The 10,776-nt window shown below is 41.5% G+C and overlaps 2 pseudogenes; both read left to right on the forward strand.

Moving 5' to 3' along the window:
• The first annotated feature begins 339 nt into the window (after window positions 1-339).
• Window positions 340-2,059, forward strand: LOC143683136 (RE1-silencing transcription factor pseudogene; annotated as a pseudogene).
• Window positions 2,060-2,385: 326 nt separating this feature from the next.
• LOC143683138 (RE1-silencing transcription factor-like) lies at window positions 2,386-3,887 on the forward strand (annotated as a pseudogene).
• The last annotated feature ends 6,889 nt before the right edge of the window (window positions 3,888-10,776 follow it).

Raw genomic sequence — 10,776 nt, forward strand, 5'->3', positions numbered from 1 at the left:
TACCAAATCGGTTTGCATTTATAAACTTGGGTGAAACAAATTACTTTTGTATTTTGGGTTTAACTTTATTTGTTAGTGCTACCTGTCACTTGGCTTTTTCTAACTTGTAAGGGAACACAGTTTGAGAGCAGCACCTTTTAAATTGAAAGTTACACAGTCAAGACCGTTTTAAAGGCCAGCAGGTTTTCACGAGGTGATCTTGTATCGGCTCCCACTAAGCAGGTAGGCCAGGGTGACCAAAATGCTGACGGTGGAGAGCATGGATATGGCAAGCAGGTAGTAGGGAGCATCTGCTGGAGGGGAGGCTGTTCACGGGCTGTGCTCATGTTGCCAGTCCCCATGCAGGCCTTGGTGAGCCCTCCAGGCCACACTGGCCACCTTCAGCTGACGCTGTTGGCAAACGTGGCCTTGCCTGGGCAAGTAAATGGCAGCTGCTGTGATTAGCTCGTTGGTGAAGACAGATGGCAGAATTGATGCCTGCTGGGGATAACAACTTCTCAGAAAGTTATAGAGAAGGACTTGAAGAGTCTCCTGAAATAATAGGCGAACCAAATGGAATAAAAAACATGGAACTGGGAGATTTGGAACTCAGTGTTATAGAACCACAGCCGGTATTTGAGGTGTCTGCCACCCCAGAAATTTACCACTCGGAAAAGATCTTCCTACTTCACACCTGGAGCAGAGGACAAATGCAAGAACTTGAAGACAAAACCCTTTCCCTTTAAGCCACGCCAGTATGAAGCAGAATCTGAAGTACACTTCATGCTTCATATTAGAGCTTGCAGTGACAAGCAGTTTTTTTGTGGAAGAAAGTGCAAAGAAGCAAGAAAAAGTCAGAGTATCTGTTTCTTCCACTTCAGAAGAGGGAGATTTCTTCAAAGGCCCCATTCGCTGCATCCACTGTGGGACAATACAAAGCCGTAGGAAACACTGCGCGTCTGAAACACCATGGCAGATCTGGGGATAATGAGCAAGTCTACAAGTGCGTTGTTTGTGAGTACACCGCTGTAAGTGAGGATCACTGGAAGAAGCACTTGAAAAATCATTTTCCTAGGACAGTATACATGTGTGGAAAATGCAGCTGTTTTTTAGGCAGAAAAAACAGTTATGTTCAGCATGTTTGAACTCACACAGGAGAATACCTGCATAAATGTGAAACTTGTCCACTCTCAAGTTCTCAGAAGACTCATCTAACTAGACGTATGTGTGTCCATCAGCTGAGAAGCCACTTAAATGTGATCAGTGGAATGATGTGGCCGCGAATCATCATGAAATAACCTCCATGTAGGACACATTCACGATGGACCTAAACCTCTTAATTGCCCACACTGTGACTACAGAACAGCAGATAGAAGAAATTTCAAAAAACACATGGAGCTGCATGTAAAATACTGCAGTTTACGTGCCCTGTTTGTGACTATATGGCTTCCAAGAAGTGTAATCTACAGTATCATTTCAAATCTAAGCATCCTCTTCGTCCTAATAAAACAATGGATGTTTCAAAAGTGAAACCTACAAAAAACAGAGCGTAGAAGGCTGACTTTCCCAATAACAATATTACCAAGGATATAACAGAAAAATAGCAGACAGAAATAAAGGGAGATGTGGCTGGAAAGAAAAATGATAATCCTGTAAAAATGGAGGAAAGAAAAGATGTTTCAAGCAAAAAAGTTCATTGTAGTAATACTTGAGTAGTTCAAGTGATTGGTAGAACTTGCAGATCTGCAACTGAATCTAAAGAGATGGTGTGCATCCAGGAAATGCATCCTTTAATGCTCCTGTGCATCATGAAGAACCTGTAACAAAAAAGAAGACGAAGGTAAAACCAGATCCAAAAACTGTCAGGAAATGCCACATGGTGACAGCAAAGTAAAAGAGAATAAAAAGCAAAATACTTTCATGAGAAAAAAGTACAAATAAGAAAACACTGGAAAATATATCAAGTAAAAAAAAAAAAAAAAAAGGCGGCAAGCCTTTCCAGATACCTCCTGCTCAGAAGGAGCCTGTTCAGAAGGGACCTACTCAGATGGAGCCAATTCATGTGGAGTCTGCTAGATAGGACCTGATTCATTGGAGCCTCCTCCCATGGAGTCTACTAGATAGGCCCTGATTCATTGGAGCCTCTTTTCTGCTCCATTGGAGCCTCCTCCCATGGAGTTTGCTAAATAGAATGTGCTCCATTAGAGCCTCCTCCCACAGAATCTGCTAGATGGGACCTACTCCATTGGAGCCTCCTCCCATGAGGTCTTCTAGATAGGACCTGCTCCATTAGAGCCTCCTCCCATGGAGTCTGCTAGATAGGACCTGCTCCATTAGAGCCTCCACACTTCTCCACTGGATGCTCCTCCCTGCTCCATTGAAACCTCCTCCCATGGAGTCTGCTAGATGGGACCTGCTCCATTGGAATCTCCTCCCATGGAATCTGTTAGATGGGACCTACTCCATTGGAGTCTCTCCCATGGAGTCTGCTAGATAGGACCTGCTCCATTGGAGCCTCCACCCTTCTCCAATGGATGCTCCTCCCTGCTCCATTGGAACCTCCTCCCATGGAGTCTGCTAGACAGGACCTGCTCCATTGGAATCTCCTCCCATGGAATCTGTTAGGTGGGACCTACTCCATTGGAGCTTCCTCCCTGCTCCGTTGGAACCTCGTCCATGGAGTCTGCTAGATAGGACCTGCTCCATTGGAATCTCCTCCCATGGAATCTGTTAGATGGGACCTACTCCACTGGAGCCTCTTCCCTGCTCCATTGGCACCTCCTCCCATGGAGTCTCCTGTGGTGGAGCTTACTCCTCAGGCATAGCTGATCCCAGGCAGAGTGAAATGCACAGGAGCATGTATTTATTGAAGTTGACTTAGTGCCTGTTAACAAAGATAGCTTCTAAAAAAAAGGACTGTGCATAGGATCTCCTGCTACCGTCACCACCACTGCCAAAGGAAAATGTGAAAGAGGAATCAAAGACCAAAAATTGTGCCCTGAAGGGGAAGGAATTAAAGAAGTCCCTCTTCAGAAACTAGAAGAGACAGGTAAGAGTGCAGCTTGTCTTGGTGCTAGTACCAAGAAATCTACCAGTGTTTCATCCTCTGGACAGAACTTGAAGAATATGCCAGAGCAGTCTTCTTGGAGGGACGCTTTAGGCTTGTTTGCAAAAGGGCAAACAAGTTTTCTTTTTCTTTGCTGCATTTGTCTTTTATGGCAGAGTATTAGTGTGTGGAAGTTTGTGAGCAAATGGAACATGCAGGTTCAATCCATTGATTTGATTTTCACGTATCTATGTTAGAATCTATGTTTCATTTAATTTATTTGTTTTGAATGGATGCAAGTCAATTTGCAACATGGAATTTTAATTTTGCAATATATTAACCACTAGGCTATATATTGAATGAACTTTTTTTAATAGACTTTTACCTTAAATACCAACCATCAGTAATAACTGTTTTCCTTGTTATGATAAAACTATTTCCTAATTATACAACTATTTCCTAACTACTAAATCATATCTCTGAGGCTAACTTTTTTTCGTAGATGGTTGGTGTCCATCTCTTTTATTCAGTGGTATTTGAAAGAATAAAGAACTGCAAGTGGTATTTGAAAACTGCAAACCTGGAATTAAGAGACACAATTATTCCTCCTAGTTATACAAAATATTGCTTGTGAAATTCCAAAGACATAGCTGTTAAGTGGCAAGCTAGGGTAAGAGAGACAGGTAGTGTGAGTGCTGGCAGAGTAGCTGCAGTTTCCTGTGAGTCCAGCGAAAAGGCTGCTGAAACTTGAAGTATAGTCTAGATTTTTTAAATCACATTTCCTCAGAGTTCTCCACAAATTAGTGGGGTCCTGGCTGTTCCTGTAACAGCCTTTTTCTCCAGGAGAGCCTCAGATGAATGACAGCTATTCTGGTGTTCTGAGGGGCATTTTGTATGAAAGGGGTATGTACCTCGGATTTTTGTAAGTTATTTGGTCAGTCACCAAAGTATCTGATAGAATCCATCAGAAGATTTGGAGCAATTCTTATCATTAATTGATATAAAATAAGTATGATTCCAATAGAGAATCTTCAATAATTCTACCTATGTCCTATTCTGGAATAGTCACCTTAATATTTCATTTATTTTCTTTTTATTTGGTGACCTCTTTGAGGGTGATTTCAGATTTTGGCAGTGTAACTTGAAAGATTAGGAAAAGCAGTAATGAAGTATGGGTGAAAAATTACTGTCAATCATCTGAAAGTGAATTTTTGGTTAAAAGATACTTGAATTTAATTCATTGGGAGTCTAAAGCTTTAAGAGAACAGAAGTTTCTCAAGACATGAGGCTAAATTGTATAATATGATGTATGTTTTGTGTGTGTGTGAATGTAAAGTAAATGATGTTGAATTCTTGGCTCCAACAATCATTGTCAACAGAAGATCAAGCTGTAGATATTTATGTTTCAAGTTGTAAATTATAAAACTAGTTAAATCTTTCTGACTAGTTTTAACTAGTCAGTGTGGAGGCGAGGAAACTGGGGGAGTGCACGGATGGGAGCAGGCAATTAAGAAGTAAGCCTGGCTGTGTTCCATGGGGCACTACCCTCACCAGTGCAGTGACACACCCCACACCCCATGAACCTGAACCCATGAACCTGAACCTGAACTTATTAAAGAATAAGTGATATAGAGGATGGGGTAATTGACTTTGAAGACTCAAAACAGCAATTGGCAAAAAAGACGCAAAAATTTGAATTGGATCTCAGCAAAATAATATGCAAAACAAAGCTCACAAATATGAGAATCATTGGTGTCCAGAAGGAGAAGAGAGGAGTAGAGGGGTAGGAAGAGTAGTTCATGGGGTGTGGAGTCCCATTTCCTGCACTCCAGGCACTCCCACCCCACCAGCCCCCAGTGCATGTACCCACCCCACACCCCCACCCCAAGTGCAGCCCAACCACCTCTCCTGCACTCCTCCCAAGCACTACCTCCCCCTCCCTGTTCCCTGCAGGATGTTCCCAGCACATAAAGGCTGCAGGCACTATCCTCCATTACCAGACCAGGGCTGGCCCACACCCATAATGTCACACAGTCTCACCCCACCCCACCCCCGAGCTCTGCGCATAAATTTATGGCACTCCTAGACCTGCGCAGGCACATGGGACCCCAGTGAAGTCATTCAGCTGTGGAATCGCACTTCACAGCAGTCCTAGAACTGTGGAGCTCTGAGAAAGTGCTGACCTACACAGTGGGTCACATCTGCCCCAAACCATGAAGGCATAATGCGGACCTCCTGCCACAGCTCTATGCATGTGCACAAAGGGCCTCATGCCTTAATCCAGCACACACCAGGGTTATGCCCTCCATACCAGTACACCCACACAGCTACATCCTCCCTGGCTGCTGGGCACCCACATTCACAAGCACCAGTATAACATCCCCAACCTGTGCCTATACCGGCCCTGAAACAAATCACCACACTGAGTGCCCCACCCCATACCCTGTTCCCTGCTGTACAACCATCCCACAGACACAAGGCCTTAGACTCAGAAAGAAATCAACCTCCAAAGTAAATCAATCAAGATATTTACATGCCACAAAGACAGCAGAAGATCACTAAGCATATCACAATGCAGACAGATATAGCGCTGCCTAATCACCAAATTAAAACATCACAGGAGACACAGACATTGCAACACCTAATCAAAGATATTCATATAACTCTACTTAATAAAATAAGTGGGATAGCAAATGACATAAAGGAGATCAAGAAGACAATAGAAGAGCATAAAGAAGAATTTGAAAGAATAAATAGAAAAATAGCAGATAGCACAGAGATTAAAGACTGTTGACCAAATAAAAAACATACTAGAGGTACACAACACCAGATCTGAAGAGAGATAAGAAAGAATAAGTGATATAGAGGATGGGGTAATTGACTTTGAAGACTCAAAACAGCAATTGGCAAAAAAGATGCAAAAATTTGAATTGGATCTCAGCAAAATAATATGCAAAACAAAGCTCACAAATATAAGAATCATTGGTGTCCAGAAGGAGAAGAGAGGAGCAGAGGGGTAGGAAGAGTAGTTCAGGATGTAGTGGGCAAAACTTCCCAATCCTTGTAAAGGACATAAATATACAAATCAACGAAGCCCAAGGAACTCCAAACAGAATAAATTCAAATAGGCCTTCCCCAAGACACATACTGTCAAATGTTGAAGAGAAGCAGAAAATCCTGAAAGCAGCAAGAGAAAAACAATCTATTACATACAAGGGAAACCAAATAAGACTGAGTTCAGACTACTCAACTAGCGCCTGGAGGTGAGAAGGCAGTGGTATGATATATTCAAGATCCTGAAAGGGAAAAACTTCCAGCCAAGAATTCTGTACCAGCCAACTTGTCCTTCAAAACTGAGGGAGAGATTAAAGTTTTCACAGACAAAGAGGTCCTGAAAGAATTTGTCAACAAGAGAGCAGCCCTACAAGAAATACTAAAAGGAGTTTCACTGACTGAAAATAGAAAGACAGAAGAGGGAGGTCTGGAGGAGGGCACAGAACTGAAGAGTACCACTAAGGGTAATTTAAAGAATACAAAGAGAAAGAGGGAAAAGAATATATAGACTTGACAAATAAAATTAAAAAGGTAAGATGGTTGATTCAAAAGACATCTTTTCAATAATAACTTTGAATGTTAACAGACTAAGCTTACCAATTAAAAGATACAGATTGGCAGAATGGATTAAGAAACATAATCCAGGGAAGATGGCGGCTTAGTAAGACGCGCGGATCTTAGTTTCTTCTCCAGGACACCTACTAGGGGAGTAGAAACGATACAGAAAGCGCCCAAAGCCACAACAGAGATAAAAAAGACAGCGTACCCCATCCTGGAACGGCTGGCTGGCTGAGAGAAGCAGCTCGGGTGAGATCGCCGAGGCGCGCGGGCCTTACCGGGCGGGGTGGCAAGCGGCCGGAGTTACTCCCTTCCCCCTTCCCGGGCCGGCTGGGAGAATTGGAGAGGCGGTCCCCTGAAACAAAGACGGCTGGCGCCCACACCACGCGCAGCCCCCGGACCAACTGAGAGAATTGGATCGGAAACCCCCAGGCCGCGGAGAACGGTGACGGGTGGGGGAGGCCCCTTCCAAACCCGTGACTCCCGGGGAACGTGCACTCTCTCGGGCGGGCCGCTGCCGCTGGCGCCCTCCCGCCACGCTTGTTGCCCAGGGCCGACTAGGAAATTCGGACGGGCTCTTTCCCTGGCTGCGGCGACCAGCAACCCTCCCTGCGTTCGGACCCCGGGCCGGCTCAAGCCGTTTTGGCTAGCGAACCCCCAGGACGGCGAGAGTTTTCCAAAGTTTAAGGTCCCACAGCACCTTTTACTGGTGGGACCCGCAGACAAACGGGTGCCACGAGCGCCACCTACTGGGCAGGATAAGAAAAACAGAACCCAGAGATTTCACAGAAAAATATTACAACCTTGCTGGGTCCAACACCAAAAGAAATCTGAATAAATGCCCAGACGCCAGCAGCAGAAGATAACTGTCCACGCTCAAAAGATTGAGAATATGGCTCAGTCAAAGGAACAAACCAATAGCTCAAATGAGACACAAGAGCTGAGACAACTAATGCTGAATATACGAACAGAAATGGAAAACCTCTTCAAAAATGAAATCGATAAATTGAGGGAGGACATGAAGAGGACATGGGCTGAACATAAAGAAGAAATAGAAAAACTGAAAAAACAAATCGCAGAACTTATGGAAGTGAAGGATAAAGTAGCAAACATAGAAAAAATAATGGATAGCTACAATGATAGATTTAAAGAGACAGAAGATAGAATTAGTGATTTGGAGGATGGAACATCTGAATTCCAAAAAGAAACAGAAACTATAGGGAAAAGAATGGAAAAATTTGAACAGGGTATCAGGGAACTCAAGGACAATATGAACCGCACAAATATACGTGTTGTGGGTGTCCCAGAAGGAGAAGAGAAGGGAAAAGGAGGAGAAAAACTAATGGAAGAAATTATCACTGAAAATTTCCCAACTCTTATAAAAGACCTAAAATTACAGATCCAAGAAGTGCAGCGCACCCCAAAGAGATTAGACCCAAATAGGCGTTCTCCAAGACACTTACTAGTTAGAATGTCAGAGGTCAAAGAGAAAGAGAAGATCTTGAAAGCAGCAAGAGAAAAACAATCCATTACATACAAGGGAAACCCAATAAGATTTTGTGTAGATTTCTCAGCAGAAACCATGGAAGCTAGAAGACAGTGGGATGATATATTTAAAATACTAAAAGAGAAAAACTGCCAACCAAGACTCCTATATCCAGCAAAATTATCCTTCAAAAATGAGGGAGAAATTAAAACATTCTCAGACAAAAAGTCACTGAAAGAATTTGTGACCAAGAGACCAGCTCTGCAAGAAATACTAAAGGGAGCACTAGAGTCAGATACAAAAAGACAGAAGAGAGAGATATGGAAAAGAGTGTAGAAAGAAGGAAAATCAGATATGATATATATAATACAAAAGGCAAAATGGTAGAGGAAAATATTATCCAAACAGTAATAACACTAAATGTCAATGGACTGAATTCCCCAATCAAAAGACATAGATTGGCAGAATGGATTAAAAAACAGGATCCTTCTATATGCTGTCTACAGGAAACACATCTTAGACCCAAAGATAAACATAGGTTGAAAGTGAAAGGTTGGGAAAAGATATTTCATGCAAATAACAACCAGAAAAGAGCAGGAGTGGCTATACTAATATCCAACAAATTAGACTTCAAATGTAAAACAGTTAAAAGAGACAAAGAAGGACACTATATACTAATAAAAGGAACAATTAAACAAGAAGACATAACAATCATAAATATTTATGCACCGAATCAGAATGCCCCAAAATACGTGAGGAATATACTGCAAACATTGAAAAGGGAAATAGACTCATATACCATAATAGTTGGAGACTTCAACTCACCACTCTCATCAAGGGACAGAACATCTAGACAGAGGATCAACAAAGAAATAGAGAATCTGAATATTACTATAAATGAACTAGACTTAATAGACATTTATAGGACATTACATCCCACAACAGCAGGATACACCTTTTTCTCAAGTGCTCATGGATCATTCTCAAAGATAGACCATATGCTGGGTCACAAAGCAAGTCTTAACAAATTTAAAAAGATTGAAATCTTACACAACACTTTCTCGGACCATAAAGGAATGATGTTGGAAATCAATAATAGGCAGAGTGCCAGAAAATTCACAAATACGTGGAGGCTCAACAACACACTCCTAAACGACTGGGTCAAAGAAGAAATTGCAAGGGAAATTAGCAAATACCTCGAGGCGAATGAAAATGAAAACACAACATATCAAAACTTATGGGACGCAGCAAAGGCAGTGCTAAGAGGGAAATTTATTGCTCTAAATGCCTATATCAGAAAAGAAGAAAAGGCAAAAATTCAGGAATTAACTATCCATTTGGAAGAACTGGAGAAAGAACAGCAAGCTAACCCCAAAGCAAGCAAAAGGAAAGAAATAACAAAGATTAGAGCACAAATAAATGAAATTGAAAACATGAAAACAATAGAGAATATCAATAAGGCCAGAAGTTGGTTCTATGAGAAAATCAATAAGATTGATGGGCCCTTAGCAAGATTGACAAAAAGAAGAAGAGAGAGGATGCAAATAAATAAGATCAGAAATGGAAGAGGAGACATAACTACTGACCTCACAGAAATAAAGGAGGTAATAACAGGATACTATGAACAACTTTACGCTAATAAATACAACAATTTAGAGGAAATGGACGGGTTCCTGGAAAGACATGAACAACCAACTTTGACTCAAGAAGACATAGATGACCTCAACAAACCAATCACAAGTAAAGAAATTGAATTAGTCATTCAAAAGCTTCCTAAAAAGAAAAGTCCAGGACCAGATGGCTTCACATGTGAATTCTACCAAACGTTCCAGAAAGAATTAGTACCAATTCTCTTCAAACTCTTCAAAAAAATCGAAGTGGAGGGAAAACTACCTAATTCATTCTATGAAGCCAACATCACCCTCATACCAAAACCAGGCAAAGATATTACAAAAAAAGAAAACTACAGACCAATCTCTCTAATGAATACAGATGCAAAAATCCTCAATAAAATTCTAGCAAATCGTATCCAACAGCACATTAAAAGAATTATACATCATGACCAAGTAGGATTCATCCCAGGTATGCAAGGATGGTTCAACATAAGAAAATCAATTAATGTAATACACCATATCAACAAATCAAAGCAGAAAAATCACATGATCATCTCAATTGATGCAGAGAAGGCATTTGACAAGATTCAACATCCTTTCCTGTTGAAAACACTTCAAAAGATAGGAATACAAGGGAACTTCCTTAAAATGATAGAGGGAATATATGAAAAACCCACAGCTAATATCATCCTCAATGGGGAAAAATTGAAAACTTTCCCCCTAAGATCAGGAACAAGACAAGGATGTCCACTATCACCACTATTATTCAACATTGTGTTGGAGGTTCTAGCCAGAGCAATTAGACAAGAAAAAGAAATACAAGGCATCAAAATTGGAAAGGAAGAAGTAAAACTATCACTGTTTGCAGACGATATGATACTATACGTCGAAAACCCGGAAAAATCCACAACAAAACTACTAGAGCTAATAAATGAGTACAGCAAAGTAGCAGGTTACAAGATCAACATTCAAAAATCTGTAGCATTTCTATACACTAGTAATGAACAAGCTGAGGGGGAAATCAAGAAACGAATCCCATT

Source organism: Tamandua tetradactyla, chromosome 5, assembly GCF_023851605.1.
Source record: "Tamandua tetradactyla isolate mTamTet1 chromosome 5, mTamTet1.pri, whole genome shotgun sequence".
Lineage (NCBI taxonomy): Eukaryota > Metazoa > Chordata > Mammalia > Pilosa > Myrmecophagidae > Tamandua > Tamandua tetradactyla.